We start from the raw sequence: 8583 nt of genomic DNA, 5'->3' as shown, positions 1-8583 counted from the left end.
ATTTAAGATTTTAATTTTTTAATATCAGAAAAAAAATATATATATATTTATAATTATATAGTACTATTACACTTCACTTTTCTGTTACTAAAGTAGAGCACACATTCACGCATCGAAAAATCTTTGGAATCAGACATCTCAGATGTCGAGATTTTCCCAAACGACCTGGCTTCGTAATCGTGCGCGCACGTACCACGGTCCATTCGCACGCAAAGCCGTACAAGATGCGCGGAGTTACTCGGAGTAACTCGCGTTACGAGACCGTACTCTCTCAAGAATACTCTCCCACCCTCGAAAATTCCGACCGGCTTCAGAGTCTATAACAGTAACGTACGAACTATCCCCGTGTCCTTGTATGCGTCTTAGGAGCTTAAGCCGACGGAAACGGCGGCGGCGGAGGACCCTGCAACATGAGCACCTGTCAGTTGCAGTTCCGGGCGAATAGTACTTGAAGTGCATTCGAATTCCGGCTGCAGCTGCGAAGACGTTAAGTGGTAGGGTCGAATCGCCGAGACAGCCCCCTCGCCAATTTGCGTTCTCGAGGACGTTTTCGTGCTTGTTGAATTGCGTTGCCGGGACTCGAGTCCACTTGGTCGCGTAAACGGATACAGGAGGTGAGAGTGGACGCCAGTCGGATCAAATTGATTATGCGACTGCGTCCCGAGACTAATTACTGTCTCTTTGTGTGGCGCCTACCATAAATCTGTCCCTCTTTTCCTGGCGACCCTGTCGGGACGGCTATCTCATTTATTAGCTGCGACAATGATCTTGATTTTTTGTCTGTGTTTAGCTCTTATATCTTGTAATCAATTAGGCTTAACTTTTTGTATATGCGAATTTACAGTACCTTTGTTGCGACTAATTTGATTTTTTTGTGAGAGACATACATTTGTTCGATTAAACGCGAGTAAGTTTATGCAAACGCATTATTAATTTAGTTTGCAATCGCGAAAAAGCACGTAATAATTGCTCTAAATAAATTGTTTATTGTTGGGAACAATTATTGGTAACAATTATATTGCGCGAATGTAACACAATTGACTTCAACAATCGATTTAAATTCGGTTAAACATGTAGATGGAAACTACTCTTTGAAGAACTCAAAAGATTTTTTATTGTGATCGCATAACCGAATTTGACATGCGTCTTTTTATTACTGTCTTTTGGAAAACGTTTCGATTCTCACCGATATTGTATTTGTTCGTTTCATTCGACTATACTTGTTCGATTTATTAGAGAATCCCAAAGGGCGACCGAAAACACCGACCCGATAAACGCGATTGAATTCACTATTTCCGCTAGCTAACGCATTGGCAACTCTACAAATTGGTATCACGGTCGTTATTCTGTAAAGGCACAAAATGCAAACAAAAGGACCGGCAAATCGTATACGCATTCACTCACATATACTCTTTGAATTTGATAGGCAGGATTTTCGATAAAATACTCGAAAGTAAAATGATAGTACAAAAGAGAATAAAAAAGTATAGTAATTCTTTTTTAATCTCGAAACTATATATTCCAGAATTTTATTCGGAACTATCATGATTCTGAAAAAATGCGAAATTCAATTAAAAATTATATTACTCGTTATACGGATTAAAGAGATTAAGCGTCTCTGATTCGGTTGTATAAGCGTTCTATTATTACGTGCGAAAGGCGACTGGATCCGAAACGCGATCTTTTCCACGATGGATAGTCCCCCGACGAAGAATTATATTATCGCATTGCATTTTCAGCATCCACGCCCGAGAGCTTATTTCGGAGATGGGTTTTCGGACACGTTCGTGGTTCGAGGAAGCTTTAATGCAATTTCGTCCCACCGCGATTGCGAGCTAGCTCGTTTCGTGGCTAAACGCTCTGCGTTTTAGCTGCTTTGCTCGTAGTGTTAAGTGACGTTTATGTAAATTACGCTCGCGGCAATATTTCGAGGCTATTTTATGAATGTACGTACCTTTAATCAAAAAGAATGCGTTTGTTCTATATATTATAGATCAACTATCAGCTTTAAGAAATTTAATTTATTAAATTCTTATTTAATAGGAAATATTATATGTTTGCACATTACAAATATTCTGTCTGTTAATAATATCACGGCACTTTAACGTATCTTCAAGCGAAAATTGGCTATTCTTTTTGGCCGATAAAACAAATTATAATTATTAGTTATGCATTAATAACTTTGATTTTACATCTCCATTTATTGCTATTATTGAATTTATATACGCATTTATTGCTATTATTGCAATTACAGTAATATTTTATTTTTATTTTGAAAATTTTATTTTAAAGTGTAGCCTGCAAAACAACGTGACAAAAGCCGTAACGTTGCATAATTAATTAAATGCGTCCTTTTAATACGTTATATCGTCGCGCAAGGGATATTTCACGCTTGACGTATATGCGACATAAAATTGCAACACAATGTTCCAACGTCCAATGTTTCATCGAGGCTACTCAAATTTTGCGCACGGACAAGCAAACGCGTGTATCGCACCAACGGAAGTTTGCGCGTGGAAATCCACGTCGGGATCTTCCGGATTTACTTTTCACCACGGATCCATCCGCTAGCGGGAGAAAACAGAACGTACAAGTCGGAATTAAATTGCGGCTCGCATCCGGCGATTATACGCGCCGGAAGTCGCTGATGGTAACGCGCGAGCTTCGAATTTCGTATTTTCGTCGTCAGCTGATCTCCTCGATAGATCGAGCGCGAGCATGCTGTGAGCCGAAAGCAGAATGGCGGCTAAAAATGCCACGTAGCTAGTATCAGTCATGATCGCTGAATAATGTATGCGACGATGGGAAAGCAGAAGGAGAGCGAGTTACCCGGACGAGTTCGACGAATGTCGCAATCGTTTCCAATAGTTTGACTGTACCGTAAGATTACATAAAACGTGCCGCGAAAACGCGACTGAGTCGTCCAGCCGGACATCATCTTCGCACGGGAAGGTTCTCTCGGACTTAGTAGCGGGATGGATGTTCGCCATTGTGATACGTCCCGGAACTTTATCTGGAAGATTTTCGAGTCCATCACCGGAAGCCGGGGAAACACGCCGCCGGAAGCTCCGAAGACACTCCGGAGAAGCGTATATAATGCACACATGCGATTAAGCAAACCAAAAAGATACTGCATTATTCGTGAAATTTTCGCAACAATGACAGTCGGTCAAATATACATAATGTAAATAATATTGCGATAATTTCCTGTTTTTATTTAACGTTAATTTGCATCGCATTACAAATTATATTTATGATTTAATTTATTATTAATATTTGGAGTGTTATACTAATGTTTCGAGTAATGAAGCAAAAAATTATATATTAATACATATTTTCGTTTGATTTTATTTAATCTACTGTGAAATAATATTGCGATAATTTCCTGTTTTTATTTAACGTTAATTTGCATCGCATTACAAATTATATTTATGATTTAATTTATTATTAATATTTGGAGTGTTATACTAATGTTTCGAGTAATGAAGCAAAAAATTATATATTAATACATATTTTCGTTTGATTTTATTTAGTTTAATCTACTGTGTAATTGTAATACTAAAACTAGATAAAATTAATTCTCTTGATGTTTAAAAATTTCCAGAAGCGATAATAAGTATCAGAAAGAATAATAAATAATACATAATTAATCATTATTAATACTATTATATATTATATATTACATTATACGTTAATAATAATTAATTACCGTTAAACGGGGGCAAATAACTTACTATACAATCTATATCTATATTATCTTATCGTTTATTTACCGTTTTATTATGCAAAATAAAACGTACTATGTGATATAAAGTTTTCTCTGGTCTTTTTTTTTGTATACATTGTAATTCTTATTATTTTAGGCTTATGTGTATATCCATTCACAAGTAATCCTACCCATTTCAACAGTAAATATTTGATTGCTTGGAGAGATTGTATGGTTGCTTTCCAATGTTTGTAGGACGGATTTTCTGAAGTCTCGGAAATTCCACAAATTAATCGATAATATAAAAATCATTTTTATGAAATATATTTAACTGAAATATAGACTAAGACTTTTTTATGGAATAACGATCATAATCTACGTTTTATGTAGCAGTTGAATATGCTATATATAATTAAATATAAATATTCAGAAAAACTGCAAATATATATTTCTTTTGTTTTAGCTTTCTGCTAATAATAGTCGTCGGCAGCAAAAATGAAAATTTGCGTTTTATTTGCAAACATAATATAATTGACACTCCAAGTTAAATTTAAACTCTAATTGAATAACCGTGTGTAATTTTATACTGGCTACTTTGCACTCTACAGGAAAAATAGAATTATGCTAACATAAAACTCGTAAAAATAAGTTATAATTTTAAACTTAAAAAGAAAAAATTTGGAACTGCTACGGTTAAATACGGTTAAAGGTATTATTATGATAACGCAAATTTTACTCATATGATTGTACATAAGATAAAAAGCACTGTCTATTTTATTTTTTGTACACATTTTGTAGCTTAATTAAAAAATTATCCACACTTAAAAAATTTATAAAGGTATTAGAAAAAGGATAGAAAAATATAAACTGATCATAAATTGCATCTTTTCCATACTTTAAAAGATATCCAAAAGGTGTCGGATTTGGATCATAATTATTGAGGATATAAAGAATATATTAAGAACTGATATATTATCATTTTTAAATGCCATTATTTATAGTGTTCGCTTTTATTTTGCTAGTTCGTTAAATTTGGTTGACATTGGTTGATTCTTCATTCACACAACAATCTGTAAATTAATGCCTTTATTCGCTTGGTACAGTTTTGATCATATTAATATTGCAATAGCAGAAATCTATCAATAATTATAATATGTAGGAATATGAATGTATGTGTAGAGAATGTGTTGTAATTAATGATACCATTGATTTCTAAGTTATATGCATAAGAGATATCTGTTATATATATTTGTGAAATTTATATCTTTGCTTATTTCGTAACGAGAATCCTAAGAACCTAAATTTTATAAAAATTTGTATTCTTTTGCAATAATTAATTTGTAGTTTTTATTTATTCGTTATTACAATATATTTTAAATTAATTTTATATTATGGTTATATTTTTAATTATCTAGCAGTATTTTCTGGGTGACATAACTTCTTGGATATTCTCTAATTTCGAAGAAATTTCCTTCACATGGCTGTCAGAAGTATATATATGATGGAGAATCCTATGTGCATCAGTAATGTAGTGAAATAACAATCTCATGCATGTGTGCAATGTAAAAGATATATATTTTTTTAAGTTCGCGTTTTAGAACGGTTGCGCTTTAAAGCCAGACGTCTTTTAATTTTATAAAATGTATGTACTTCAGTTTGCATAGAGATATTTCCGAGAATCTTTCGTTGAAGTCCGGAAACTAACTGCTTCGCCAGAGAGTGTTTTATCGATCGCGGACTTCCGGCAGTGCCGACATGCGATGAGATACGATACTTGGAAAGTCTGCGCCCGGTGGCCTATCGATACAATTTAATTAACGGAATGGCATCGACACGGCGAGGGGTTAATTCGAATCCGCGAGTACGCTTTGAGCCCGTTACTATAGTTTGTCGTTTTGGCCGTCCGGCCAATTAAGCACGTGATCTGCATTTTCTTCGTGTCTGCACGGATGTATCTATCGCCCTCCGGCTGCGCAAATGTCCCGAGAGTCCAATAATGAAATAAACATGGGCGTTGTACGATGGGTAATTTAATTCTACATGTGTTTGACCACGTGTAAGTTCGCACCGACAACTAATGCCGATAAATTGACTATAAAGCGTATGGTGTATGGCGAAGTAAAGTGATGTCATCCGGTTCCGCTTTCGACGCGTAAATTGAAACGCGGTCACATGCAACCACGCGATTAGAATAACGTAACGTTTATACGTAAGCTATGTATTATCGGCGTATGATTGCTCGTTCGTGTTTAAACTATTGATCTTCGTCGCTCGAACAAAACAAATTTTACTCCAACAAGAATCATATTTGCACATGACATTATAGCTTTAAGCGTGAGCATTCGAAGGCAATTTAAATATTGAATCCCCTATTTGCCGAGACACAAAAATGCAATCGTTTTTAAATCTAATTTTTTTACGAAAGTAGTTCGAGATATGATCGATAATAAATATTTTTTTCAAATATAAATATATATCAGAATAACTGATAATTACATTTTATCTTCACCGCAAAATTTTTGCTACGGAGAAATATCCTTCACGAAACGAAACATCATATCTTCACCCTACGACGAGACATGAGCCACGGCTGACGTTGCATATATAATAGTATAAAGAGTGTCGTGTAACTTTTAAACGCTTACGTAGCACCTGACAAGCGACACCGATATCGTTTTAGTAATCCTTCTGTGACCTTAATGCAACCTGATAATTTCTGAGATATTTCGTTAGCAGTGGAATCGATGCAATTCATGAATTTTCATTGACATTGCACAAACGTTAGTAAATGTAATTTTACAACGTGACATTGTCAAAAGTGTTACAAGAAAGTTACAAATGCATAATTCTTTTATTTCGCAAAAATAGCGATATTATTTCGCAAGCATTCTTTTACGGGAAAATCCTGAGCAAAGCTGAGATTATAAAAGAAGGTCATGCGCGCGATAATCTTTTATTCGTGAAAGTATCTTTTGTCTCTCCACCTTTTGTCTCTCGTACGCAGAGATGGTTGCTTAATATCGAGTAACGGCATCACGCGGACGACGAGCATGGGTTCGTATGCGTTCGGTATTCATATGCAGTGATCCATGTACACTTATCTAACGTAACAGTGCATAGTCCATTGGTGACGCTGATCAATGCAATCACGCTGCGGCGCTGGCTGTGTTTGCGAAACGCTCCACCTCTATATAATCGCGTCTATACTTATCTGCGTATAATTATCCAGGTTATCTGTCTGTGCTTCTCTTGTACAATGTGGATCTATTTACGTGTGTGTCATGATTGGGAGAAACGTGAGATCCACGGCGATTCACGGTTCTCATGATGCCACGGAAATTCTCGCTTAACGATAAGTAATCCGTTCGATGTCTCAAAGGGACTGTTAATTCATAACCTGGATTGAATTCGTTCCAGAATATCTGTTTGAGACATGCGTGTATAATATCAGCTATGTGTATTAATTAACCATTTTTGATTAATTAACCAAAGTTTTGACTAAAATACTTCAAAATTTTGACTGAAATATTTCAATTAATGCAAATTAATATTGATCAATTGATACGATATTTTGATTTTCAACTCCAAAGAAATATTTCGGCAAAAATAGTATATATTCCATATGTAATAAACAAATAATATACGTATATCTCCTTGACAAGCTGAGACAAATGATACAAGCTAAAAAATTGTATATATTTCCCAAAGTACCGTTTAAGAAAATTAAGAAAGAAAATGATAAATTACATATCCTCGCATTTATCCGGAAATATTTCAGTGAGATTCGTCACCTGTCAAAGTTAGCTTCCGAAATATCCCAAGAGATATGCGAGAGAAATAGACCGATGTGGACGCTATTTCGCCGTAAAATGATTATTCTTTACAATGTACTTTTCGGGGTCTGCCAATTCTATCGCTTATATAGAATATCAATTGTGTCTATAAATCAATTTTTTTATCCGTGCATTCGCGTTGTTTCGGCGCTATTTGCGTAATACGCGAATAAGGATTATATTGCAACAATTGCAACAAATAAAAATATATCGACGGTGCGCAAATTAAACTGTAACCGAATTAACCGCAAACCGACGTTAAGATACTCAACTGAAATGTTGAGACACGTGGGGACTACAATGACCGCGGTGCGAGAGTGAGCAATTAATTCCGTTCGCAACAGAAGCGGCCACCGCAGAAACAATTAATCCCGCTCTCTCGGACCGCAAGGCCCATTTGTGTGAAAAGAGAGACGTCCGAGGTATCAATAGAGCCATTAGAGAGACCGGTCAGCGGAGAAAAAGGGTGTCGCGCGTTCCTCTGTCGGCGGACAGAAACAATTTCAGCCATTTATCTACCGTTGGCCGCTGTGGCCGTTCCACGTGCAATTCGCGATTCTTTCGTTCTATTGTGTGTGTGTGCTCGTGTGTGCACGAATCTCGCTTTCCTTTATTTCTACATTTTAACAAAATTGGCCGCGTAGCAACTGAATGGCGCGTAACCGCGCTTAGGAACGCGCCGATTATCGGCCGGACATGACTTACGATCGCGGTCACGAACACAAAAGTAAATTCGCTCACGGATATCCGCAATGCGTGAATGGCGATATGTTGCGACACGATGGCTCTCTCTTTCTCTGAGGTTTTCTCGTAATCTTCTTCGCAATGTGTTATACAAACGTTCACTATTTCGCGTAAATTGCCAGACAAATTTGCTCGTATTCGATAGTCGCGTTTATTCTACATCAATAATTTAACATGTATGCTGTTTATTCCATATCATAGCAGTTAAAGGAAGCACAGTTTACATTTACGATAAAATATTCAATGCGATCGCGCACGCATTATTTATATTTTAACATTTAAGTTTCAGATGGAAAGAGT

At 36.0% G+C, this 8583-nt stretch overlaps 1 protein-coding gene across 1 annotated transcript in view; it reads right to left on the bottom strand.

Annotated features, from left to right (window-relative positions):
* Positions 1 to 8583, bottom strand: part of LOC115236571 (glutamate receptor ionotropic, kainate 1-like) — a 104741-nt gene that overhangs the window by 42230 nt on the left and 53928 nt on the right. The gene's annotated exons all lie outside the window — the stretch shown is intronic.

Source organism: Formica exsecta, unplaced genomic scaffold (assembly GCF_003651465.1).
Source record: "Formica exsecta isolate Colony F162 unplaced genomic scaffold, ASM365146v1 scaffold111, whole genome shotgun sequence".
Lineage (NCBI taxonomy): Eukaryota > Metazoa > Arthropoda > Insecta > Hymenoptera > Formicidae > Formica > Formica exsecta.
The sequence above is the reverse complement of the archived record's forward strand: the minus strand, read 5'-3'. Positions and strand labels throughout refer to the sequence as shown.